The 12132-nt window shown below is 46.3% G+C and overlaps 1 long non-coding RNA gene across 1 annotated transcript; it reads left to right on the plus strand.

Annotated features, from left to right (window-relative positions):
* Nucleotides 1-6604: 6604 nt before the first annotated feature.
* LOC146833386 (uncharacterized) lies at nt 6605-9647 on the plus strand. The gene is made up of 3 exons (XR_014960228.1): nt 6605-6704; nt 8132-8251; nt 8908-9647. It is a non-coding gene; the product is annotated as an uncharacterized LOC146833386 (long non-coding RNA).
* Nucleotides 9648-12132: the final 2485 nt, after the last annotated feature.

The raw sequence follows: 12132 nt of genomic DNA on the forward strand, positions 1-12132 counted from the left end.
GCAGCCGTCCTGGTGGAGAGCCTGGCCTCACGAGAGTCTGGTCTTGCTATCTCACTTTCGTTTCCCCTGGGAGCCACAGGTTTGGACCCGGTGCCACATATAATATCTCTACAGGCACTCTAAGTAGCAGCGTGTTGATTGCCTGCCGGTGGCGGTGTCCCCGAGGCTAACCCCCGGTCCGTGCATCATTCCCCGTGTTCACCACCCCTCACTGTGAGGACCTCGATAGTGCACACATCAACCAGTGCTGGGCTCCGAACAGTACTTTTCGCTGCTTGTTACTGCTTGACTGATTGCGTGCACTTTCAACTGCACAGCGCGCATACACTAGGCCCGTATTGAGCTAGGCAGCAACTCCCCACCACCTCACTGTCTGGGTCTGCGCCATACAGTTCTGAGCAGGGGTGTGTTCTCAGCAGTCCGGGATACGGCCTCACCCGGTTGCCCTCGCATCCGCCCGTGGCTCTTACCCAGAGCCGAGGGGGTCGTTTCGATCTTCAGGCAGTCACAGGCAGCGTTCTTAATCTGGTCTCTGAGCCGGGGCGCCGATCCTGCCTGTGTGTTACGATGTGTCCGCAAGTGAAGGCAGCGACCCGTTTCGGCCCACGCTTATGATTAGTTATAGCTACTGCACCTGGGGGGAACACCTGTGGCTGATCTCCTGTTTGTTGGCCTCCGTATTTCAAAGCACGGTTCCATCCAGCATATATCCTTGTGTGCGCGCTCCAGGCTTCACCTCCACAATGTGGCCTTGACGGTGTTTACAGCGCTTTCTGGTTGTCCTCGGTGACAGTAATCAGCTTCACAGCAAGGGTGGGAGCTTCCGACACAGGTGATCATGGTTTTCATTTCAGCAATGCAGGTTTAATGCAGGATAAGTTCAGGATTTTGTAAGCGACCAAAGGAGCTTGCTCAGAATGCAGCCATCTTCAGGCGTGGCTAGCTCCGCCCTCCAATGGCTGGCAACTTCTTCCTGCCTGCTCTAATGCTTGTTTTTAATAGCTGTTTTTGTTATGGGGGTGAGGAGGACATAAACAACGGGAGGGCGGAGGTTGGGAAATAGTACCTGAATAATAACACGAGCAGTGGACGGTCACTAAAATCAGCAGATGCCAAATTCCGAGGGCAGACTGAGGTGGTGCTGAGTGATGCTGAGTTGGTGCTGTTCTGAGGTGATGCTGTACACATGCTTAGGTGGTGCTGCGCTAATGCTAAAGTGGTGCTGCATTGGTGCTGAGTTGCTGCTGAGGTGGGGCTGCGCTGGTGCTATTTTGGGGCTGTGCTGGTGGTAGTGCACTGATGCGGAGGTGGTGCTGTGCTGATGCTGAGATTGTGCTGTGCTGATGTTGAGGTTGTGCTGTGCTGTGCTGGTGCTGAGGTGGTGCTGAGGTGCTGATGCTGAGATGGTTGATTTCAGTGTGCATGTGAGTGACATTTCACTGCCAGTTAGAGACCCTGTGACGCTATCATGGATAAAACCAAGCAATAACAATCATGTAGAGAAATAAAAATTACAAATTACCCCCTTTAAGATATGAAAAGCTCCAAAAAACCACAAACTGCTGTGAAACCCCTGATATGGAGGTCACTAACCACAGTGGGTAACCTTAGGACCAGTAGCGGGAGTGCTGCCGGGCGCTGACGTGGGGCGGGGGAGGAGCAGGGTGGGGGTTAGTAAATTACGGATTATGGCCGATTACAGGTAAGTAAACATATAAATAAATAAAACGAATTTCGTTGCGCTCGCTGCATCGCATTTGGCAATGCAGCGTGCGCAACGAAATTTGTCTTGAAAAGCACCTTGAAAAGGTGCAGTACACGCTGCAGATGCTACCCCATAAATGCAAGCAGCCCTTGGAAGCACACAGTGGAAGCTGGACAATCTTCTGGATCACACAGTATTACCTGGTGTCTTGTGTCAGGACACTGTGCCAGGGCACTGAATAATATATCTTACACTGTTCAAATATAGTAACCCTTGAAGTTAACGAATGGTGTTAATGTGAGCTGCGAACGTCCAGTAGTTTGGTGATGTTTGGTTCCCACTTATTTTAGATATACTCAGTATAATTAGAAGGGTGATTTAGGATAAGTCTGAGAGCTTCTTAATATCAGTAATCAGCCAATTGTGATATATTCAACAGGGCCATCGCTATTTTCATATTGGGAGAGAATCTTCACTTGATGCATAAGATAAAGTGTAACGCCCACTGGCAACTGCCATAAAACTGTTACAGGATCAACTGTGAGAATGTCCTCAGCCTGGGCCTACCATAGTGGGTTCTGACAACTGTGAACACAAGGCTTCAGATGAAAGTTGAAGGTCTTTTGTCCCTAAAGAAAGACCCACCACCCCTTCACCTAAACCTATGGGAAATTGAGCAGGGGTTCAGGTGATCCAGTGTAGAAAGCCAAGGAGATGCTCCTTATCAAGACACAAGTGACACAGGAGATGCTTGTATTCCATGCTGCAGAACTAATCAACAATCCCATATCTCTGGATGACCACAATGCAGAGTCAGACCTTTCTTGTGAGGAGAGAGTGGATTAGTGAATCTAAAGAGGAAAACTAAAGGTTCTGGCTTTTCCTTTCCTGGTAGCATAAGAGTGCAGCTGATCTGGAGGGTGGTCCAGATCCTGTTGAGGGTCCCTTGTACCTTTAGGATATAGTTTTGGAGGAAATGTTTTTCTCAGATGAGATTGTGTACCTCAGATTGTGGAGTGCACTCTTTCAGCTAAGATGGCTGATTATGTTTCGACAATGTTATGGCATCCTCTGGATAAAGAGGTTCGTGGCCACCTCATGGTAGGGTGTCCTAGACCAATGCTGGGGCATCATGAGCACCCCAGGATTAACACCAGGTTCCTGCTCCTTGGTAAATTCCCCCGGGATTCTAAACAGGGCCTGGAACAAGCCTTGCTTTCATGCCAGGACAAACAGCTTGATATGACAGGCTAACTCACAAAGATCTTAGAATATGCCCATACAGCCAAGGACAACTCCTTCTCAGAGGAGGATTCACACAAATTGGCTGGATAAACCCAGCAAGTTATTTGATTGCTCACTGATGCCAATTGTGCTTTCTCTCAACTGAGAGGTTTCATTTTACATAGATACTTCTAAAACCCAGTAGCTAGCCCGGACCAACTGGTATTATATTTGAGAATCCATTCCGGTTTTCGTTGGGTCAGTCAAGGCAGGGGGATCAAAGGCGACCGTGTCAACCAAGAAGGACCTTATAGACAATAGTCCAAATATTGAGGGTGATGGCACCAGACCTGTTTTGCTTTCTTCTTCCTCCTACAGCCAGAAGGAAATCAGAGGCATTGCAGAGGGGGCTCCATAGTTGTGTCAGCCTACCAGCCCAGGGTGTTGGTTGAGAATTATCCCCTTTACGCAGCTAAAACTAGGATGCTGGTTGTAGGAATTCTTATAGGCATATAGAAGTCTGACCTCAGACGCCTGGGTATTGGGGGATTTAATTTATAATTGTATTCCCTTCTGGTGCACGATGCACCTCCTCGGCATATACATTTTTCACACCATGATGCAGATCAGACAGAGAGGTTCTAGGGCTACTAGAACAGGCACTGTTGTTCCCTGCCATCCCAGCACCATGGACTTATAAGCAATGTATTTTTGTAATGTAATGTAATGTGATGTTATATTGATTGTTATAGTCCACTACTCCCCCGAGAGGGTTTCCAGGCACTTGAGCAGGTATTTAGGTGTGTGGTCCCCAGGGTGCTTATATGAAGAGCTAGGTATTCAGCTCCTTGTGGTACTCAAGAAGTGAGGAGGAGGCTCTGATGTGTTGAGGGAGTTTGTTCCGTGTCTTGGGTGCGATGTAGGAGATTGAGCGAATGCCAGTTCCATTTTTGCAGATAAGGGGAATGTGTGAGTATGAGGCAATGCATAGGTGCTTGGTGGGTTGGTGAAAGTGTGTGTTGCTGTTCACGTATTCTGGTCCTTTGCTTTGTATGGCTTTGTATGTGTGTATGAGAAGTTTGAATTGGCTGTGCTTGTGAATGCGGAGCAAGTGAAGTTTCTTGAGGTGCGGTGTGATGTGGGTGTGGTGTGGGATGTATAGTAAGAGCCTAGCAGGAGTGTTCTGGATTGTGTGGAGTATGTGTAGGTGTTGTTTGGAGATTGCGGCATAGAGAGTGTTGCTTCAGTTCAGCCTGCTGATGAGTGCTTGTGTGAATGTCCGTCTGGTGTTCTGAGGCGAACCTTTGAAGATCTTTCATAGCATTCGTAGGATGTGGAAGCAGGAGGTGCACAGTGCATTGACTTGAGCCATCATGTTGAGCTCGTCGTCTAAAATGATCCCTAGATTTCTTGCGTGGTCTGTGGATGTTAGGCCTAGCTGCAATGACCACAAGGTGGAGCCCCATGGGGATTTTGTTGCAGAAAACCAGTAATTCCATCTTCTTGGAGTTGAGCTACAGGCAGTTGGTTCGCATACAGTCTGCTACCATGGTCATGCAGTTGAAGTTTGTTCTGGCGGTGGTTCTCTTGTATGTCTGGGAGAGGATCAGTTGGGTATCACTGGCGTAGGAGACGAGGGTAATATCTTGTGATTGGGTGATGTTGGCAAGCGGTGTGATGCATATGTTGAAAAGGGTGGGGCTGTGGGACTCTGCCTATCAATTTCTTGGTCTGATGTAAATGGTGGCAGCCTTCCTTTGGAATGCAAGTCAGTGACAGAGGACCTGGGCAGGGGAGGTGTCCCTCACTTTTATGTCAGTGGCCGTAAATACACTAAACCCATTGCGGCCCTAAAGTCAAGGTGGGAGGATAAAGTGGAGCCCCTTGATGATAAGTGGGCGGAGGCAAAAATGGCTTCCAGAGTATTGGCTATATCCATGCATTTGCGCTTGATGCAGTTCAAGTACCTACCTACATTGGTTCTATTACTCCCCGAAGATGCTTGGATGGGCCACGCCCCAGGGCCTGAATATCTTAGGTGCAGCAACTCTCCCGGCTTCTCCAGGGATACTGGTGAGAAGTCACCAGTCGGATGCATGGGTGGTGGGCTGGCCGCTGGACAACGACTCTAAGATTGTGCTATTGGGGATTATGGACCTCTTGAGGGAGCCTAATGCCACACAAACACTCATAGACACAGTATATATAGTGGCCAAGAGAGATCTGGCAAGGCATTGGCTTGATGAGGGGCCACCGCCATTGCAGGAGTGGGTCAGGGGTATGGACCACCGTGCAGCAATGGCTAACTATTGTATTAAGCATTGGAGTACAGCACAAATTTGAGTGCATATGGATGCCCTGGATTCAGTACAGAGGCCCCTTGGATTGATATGGATGCAATATATGCACAATGACTCTGTATTGGCTTGTACACAATTTTATAATGATTTGGTGAATCGGGAATACATCTAGCTTACTGTTTCCTGGTTACTATTATACTTACCACCTAGCGCTCTCACGGATGGCCCATGCGGCCACATTTATGTTATGTGTTGAACTTTGTCAACCTTGTAAAATTAAGAAAATGTGTTGCACTTGTACACCATTACCCCAGGAGGGTGCCACATGTTTCCAAAGTCCTCACAGTGAATCAAACCTAAATGTACAAATGAAGTCAATGTGGCCATGGTCCCAAGATAGGGTTCTCGAAGGTCTCATTTCCTGATGTGCAGAGTAGAACAACGTGGCCATCGACCCAGTGGTACAAGAAGCATTCTCAGTTTTCTGCTGTCTCCATTGTATCTTAAATATGCACATGTGAAGAAAAGGTTGGGGGACTCCTGCAAAGAGATTTCACCACATCTTAGAACGAGATTCCCTTTCTTTCTACCTGTAATAAAAGAAAAACACTTAGGTAAAAACATATGTTAGGCTGAACCGAAGGGTGAAAAACTACTGCAAACACATCAGTCTTTCCCCAGATGGGCTGGACATACACCAAATACTGTGAACTGCTAGTGAGCAATCGGGTAATGTCCCTGGTGCCCTTGTCATTAGGGATTGCATACTCTTTCTTACTCTTACTATTTTTGCAAGCTTTGCATCTACCACAGGGGCTGTGCTAACGGCCTGCTTTAGGGAGTCAAATGCTTTTTAGCATGTCTCTGTCCAAACCGAATCTCTTGGCTGCTTCTTAGAAGTCAGCTATGTTAAGGGGGCAACAATGATGCCATATCCCTTGACAAAACTCCTATAGTACCCAATGAGGCCTAAGAATGTCTGGGTTTTGGGGGGCTCCCAGGCCATGACAGTCTGTATCTTGGTTTGGAGGGGCAAGGAAGCTGCACCATACCCCTGCCCACCAAGTGTCCCAGGTACTGCACAGACCCCCTGCCCTATCTGGCACTTACTGGCCTTTGTAGTCAGGCTTGCCTGTTGCAGAGCCTGAAGCACTTCCTGGAGGTGAAAAAGGTGGTCCTTCTGTCCTTCCAGCTGCTGGTGAAGTTAGTAAGTAATCCAAGTAGGCAGCACAGAAGGCCTCCATTCCAGCCAGAACATGGTTCATCAGCCTCTGGAAGGTGCTAGGGGTATTCTTGAGTCCAAAGGGCATCACTCTAAACTGGTAGTGGCCCCCTGGAGTGGGAAGGCTGACCTCTCCTTTGCTCCTTCTGTTAGGTGGTCAATCTGCCAGTATCCTGATGGAAGCACATGCACTTAAGCACTGGTCAGTGCTCAGAGTCCTAAGTCCAACGATCAGAGTCAGCAAAAAGAGGAGGTAAGCAGAAAAAATGTCTGGGGGAAGACCACCCTAAGGCTGACGGGTCTAACATCATCGCTGTACACTTTTGCTGTCTGTATATAGTACCAGCGAACATAAACACATTGTTATCTAAACAATACTGAATCATGATGGTAATCATTTCAGAATGGGCTAAAATGTGTATTGGTATGGCCCTTAGAAAATGCTTGCAGGCTTAAGTAGCCTCATCCTTTCCAATACTGGTGTAGAGAGAAGAGACATCTAACATCAAAAGAACAAGGCCATCAGACTATACAATCCCCTCTATTTTGCTCATGAAATCCTCACTATCCTGTATATAAGAGGGGTGCGTCCTGACAAGTCTCTCAGGAAGAAATCAAGATATCTTAAGGTATTCTTGAGAACACTCCCTCTCAAGGAAACTATGGGCCTACCCGGTGGTTTGCCCCTATCCTGGTGTATCTTGGGGGGTAAGTACAACACTGGTGTCCTTGTATAAGTCACTCGTAAGATAATTGAACTCTTCTTGCTATAACAGACCCTGATTTCTTCTCCTCTCCAGTTTGGCCCAGTACTTAGTGATAGTCAGTCTTGTAGTAGGTATTCCTGTCAGTCTCTACATAACAGCTGCTGCCACTCATCTGCCTGTTTTGGCTTCTTTGATGTACATGTCTCTCAATAGAATTACTATAGTACCACTTTTATCTTCCAGGAGGATCACAATATTGTCATCACTGCCAATCACTTCTATCGCCTTTCTCTGAATCCATGATAGATTCCATATTTTCTTATGACCTTTGTTTGTAAGTCTCGTGCGTTTCTTTGTGATATTTTCATGGAATGAATTAATTGCATCATATGGCATCTGCAGCAGGAAGGTCGACTAAAGTTTAAATTCACTGTGGATGTATGGTCATATAAAATGCCTAGTTCTTCCAGAAATGTCTCAATATTGGTAATCTCCTTTCCTTGGGCATCACCTGTTCTAACTCCTGCAGGGTGATTAACATGTCTATATCACCAATTGTCAGATTAGTAGCATTTGTAAAGCCTCCCATTGTGCTGTGCTGTTTTTGTGACTCCTGTTTCAAATAATGCCATTTTGTGAGCTTAAGTTATGTTTTTTGGCTAGACGTAGGCCAAACCTTTCCATACTGTGTTATTAATATGACGTATTTCCAGTTAATCGAAATGTAAACTATATGTACTTATCTTATTAGTGTTAATATTTATATTTTAGTTGTTTTACTGATATCCGCACCAAAAAAGTGGCTTCTTGCAAATTGCTTACAAATAGTCAATTGATAGCACTTCCTGTGATATCATTTCCTGTGATTTCACGCTGTATACAAATTAGAGGGGCCTCACACATTCCCTTTCTGCCTGGGACCCCAAATGTCCTAGAACTGACCCTGTGTCTATTTATATCTTTCTCTCCATAGAAATCAATCTGCTGGAAGGAACATTATGGATTCGGAGCAAGCTGCAATGAGACTGAATCTGGGAAGGAAAAGAAAGGAACCCCACACCTGGGTGGTGTGCTGATGCAGTGCTGCCACAAGGTTCAGGAAAAAGAGTTATACAACGTGGCTATATTTTGTGTGGAAGAGAATTGAGTGGTGTCCCACCTTTCCTTGTATCCTAAGTGGGTGTGCCTTGTTTCAGAGAGGCAGAAAAATGAGCCAGTCTTTTTTGAGGCTCACTGGGTGAGAGAGGTGCTTAGAAAGAGGCAAATGCAGAAGCTTGTACGTCATTAGACCTCCATTCCTGAGAGATGTACAAGGTGATTTGTTTTGGCCAGGAGATTCTGGGATTTGTCCGCGAAGCCTCCCATTGTGCTGTGCTGTTTTTGTGACTCCTGTTTCAAATAATGCCATTTTGTGAGCTTAAGTTATGTTTTTTGGCTAGACGTAGGCCAAACCTTTCCATACTGTGTTATTAATATGACGTATTTCCAGTTAATCGAAATGTAAACTATATGTACTTATCTTATTAGTGTTAATATTTATATTTTAGTTGTTTTACTGATATCTGCACCAAAAAAGTGGCTTCTTGCAAATTGCTTACAAATAGTCAATTGATAGCACTTCCTGTGATATCATTTCCTGTGATTTCACGCTGTATACAAATTAGAGGGGCCTCACACATTCCCTTTCTGCCTGGGACCCCAAATGTCCTAGAACTGACCCTGTGTCTATTTATATCTTTCTTTCCATAGAAATCAATCTGCTGGAAGGAACATTATGGATTCGGAGCAAGCTGCAATGAGACTGAATCTGGGAAGGAAAAGAAAGGAACCCCACACCTGGGTGGTGTGCTGATGCAGTGCTGCCACAAGGTTCAGGAAAAAGAGTTATACAACGTGGCTATATTTTGTGTGGAAGAGAATTGAGTGGTGTCCCACCTTTCCTTGTATCCTAAGTGGGTGTGCCTTGTTTCAGAGAGGCAGAAAAATGAGCCAGTCTTTTTTGAGGCTCACTGGGTTAGAGAGGTGCTTAGAAAGAGGCAAATGCAGAAGCTTGTACGTCATTAGACCTCCATTCCTGAGAGGTGTACAAGGTGATTTGTTTTGGCCAGGAGATTCTGGGATTTGTCCGCGAAGCCTAGAAGCTTGAGGTGGATTGTGGTACTTTGCTACAAGGCGCGGAGTCCGTTCACTGCTATTATTTTCTATGAAAGTCAGCACTGCCTCAGGTGACTATGATAACGCAGCAGTTCTTTCAGTCCCTCTGCGGCAAATCTTTTGCCTGCATTTATGTGACATTTCCATTTGAACACATTGGCTATTTCTGACAAGTTCATGTCTCATGTGTGGCACCTCATGTGTTAATTAGCAAATGTAATTATTGACGCAAAGCAGAGAGACAGCCACAGCAATATATAAGGGATAAAGTGACCCCTGCTGTACATTATGAAGATATTGCAAGTCAACAAGGAGTTCCATAACAATATAGAAGAACGAGGCCGAGTTCCTTTCTAAGGTATGGAACTCCAAGGTGACTTGCAATATCTTTATAATGTACGGCAGGAGGTAATTTATCCCATATAATACATGGTCACACCATCCCCTTCCCACAAACCACTTAAAACCTTGGTGTGTAGCTCTTTCATATGAAAGAGAGAGCATTTTTGCAAACATGAAGAATAAAAGTAGAACCTCTAGTGCAAAAATAAACATGTTGAAAACCTCTTAGATATTTTCTGCAAAATGATATTAGAAATAGTTCAATACAAGCCAGTGTTTTTTTATAAGATGCAGTAGCTCAAAATGTGTAGAAACATACAGGAAGATCCAAATTTTTCTTTAATTATCCAATTAATGCAAAAATAAACCTGTTCTTGGGCTGGTCACTGTTGATGAAAAAAATCAACAGTTCATTTTCCTTGCTTTAAACAGCTGCTGTGTGACCTGGCCTGCCTTTCACCTGGACTCTGGGCTCTGGCAGCAGACATTGCCATGTTGCAACTTGACCTCACTAATAACTTATTACAGTCGAGTTCTGAAGTCTTTTCTTTATAATCGGGATTGAGTACGTCACAAATCGCAGATTATAAAGAAATTTGAGTCAGGCTTTTATACAGCGTTTGCAAAGTATATCCTCGGAAAAATATTTCATTAAATTCAAGCATGGAATTACGCCCTGCAGTGCCCATGAGTTAAGCGTGAAACCTTTGGAAGACACTAACTGCCTTGTTCCTGAATTCTGCTACAGTGCGCTTTCTCCCTGTAGCCTGTTGCAGAACATTGCTGCTGTAACTGAACTCCACGACCGGTTCATACTTGTTGGGAGTGTGTTTCCTTTGTAGACCTTGACAGTTTAATAACACAGTGAAACAAAGATTAGAAGATGTCCCTAATCTGCTTAGCTAAACATGATGGCAAGGTCATTTAAAGTTAGAATTATTCCATGCTCTATAGTTTCCTCAGTTTTGCATACACTCTGATGTGCACCCTTTTCACACACAGTGACTATGGGGGTGCCACAATTGGGGTGAAGAGGACCCTTACTCTCCTGAGATATGGTGCCAATGCACAGACTGCAGTATTGATAGTTATACCTCTGCATACACAGGTCTGACCATCCCCAAATAATAAATTCATAAATTGCAGAGTCCAATCTGAGGAGGCTGCTGTGGCTATGTTCTTCTGTGCTCCATGGTTTGTTCTTCCTGGAAACAAATCCAGCTAAAGTCTGGGAGTTGTAAATTATTTTTCTAGAGTTCAGCCTGGTTGGTCCAGGCTCCCAAGACACAGTGTGCCAGCCAAAGTCTGGGAGAGCAAGAAGCTCTGTCAGTGTTGTTTTTTTTGATAAACAAATTTTTATTTTCAGATAGGCATCAAGATCAAAAAGGACATACAGCAATTTGAGCAACTTGGCATCAACCAGACCTGTCACATAATCAGTAAAAATCAGCCGCATGAGTATTCTCGACCACCCCCCCTCCCGTTCCCGCCCTACGCATACCCTCCCCTAAACAAAGCCCCCAAGCCATTTCCCCCATATTTTACTAAATTTTCTGGGACAACCCTGTGCAGCGTACAGTGTCCGTTCCTGTGCAGCGCACCAGTCCACCCCTCTCCTCCATTTGTCTCCTCTGGGTGGGTCTATCTGCTTCCAGGCGGCCGTGATATCTCTTTTGGCCACCACCAGGGCCGTGGTTAGGAAATATTGCTCATTACGGGAGCCATCCAGCCCATCCGTTATTCCCAACAGCGTTAACCGAGGGTCATGGGGGACCTCCCACCCCAGAACTTCAGTCAATTCAGTTTCAATCTCCCCCAGAAGCTCTCCAGGCAAGGGCAAGACCAGACCATATGAAAGAAATCTGCCGGTTCCACCCCACACCGAGCGCATGAGGCCCCTTGGCACAGGCCCGCTCGAAACAGACGTTCCGGGGTCAGGTAGGCAGTGTGAAGGTAATAAAGCTGGATAAGCCGCAATCGAGCCGATGCGGTGATTGTCCTGGGCACCATAAGGGCGTCCCTCCAATCATTGTCGTCCAACGGACCCACCCAGGCCTCCCACCGCTGCTTCAGCCCACTCCAATCCATCGGGGTATTATTAACCAGGGAGTGGTAAATACGGGAAATGCCCCCCCTCCCAAGACATCCCAGCATCACCTGAGCTTCAGGCGGGCTATGGTCGGGGAGTTTGGAGTTCAGGGGGACATGAGATTGAAGCGCATGGCACAGCTGGAGATACCTATAGAATTGCGAGGGATGTAAAGAAAACCGACTCCGGAGCTCTTGAAAGGAACACATGTGGCTTCCTCGCCAGATGTCACCCAGGCAGGAGATCCCCAAGAGGTCCCAGTTGCGAAAGCCGCCGAGTCCCGATACCTCCCGCATCCAAGTGCCATGCCAGAGCGGTGTAACCCGGGTTAGTACCTTCGACCAGCAGGTGTGCTGTAGGGCCGCTCGCCACGCCAGAAAGGGGGCCCG

Source organism: Triturus cristatus, chromosome 4_2 (assembly GCF_964204655.1).
Source record: "Triturus cristatus chromosome 4_2, aTriCri1.1, whole genome shotgun sequence".
NCBI lineage: Eukaryota > Metazoa > Chordata > Amphibia > Caudata > Salamandridae > Triturus > Triturus cristatus.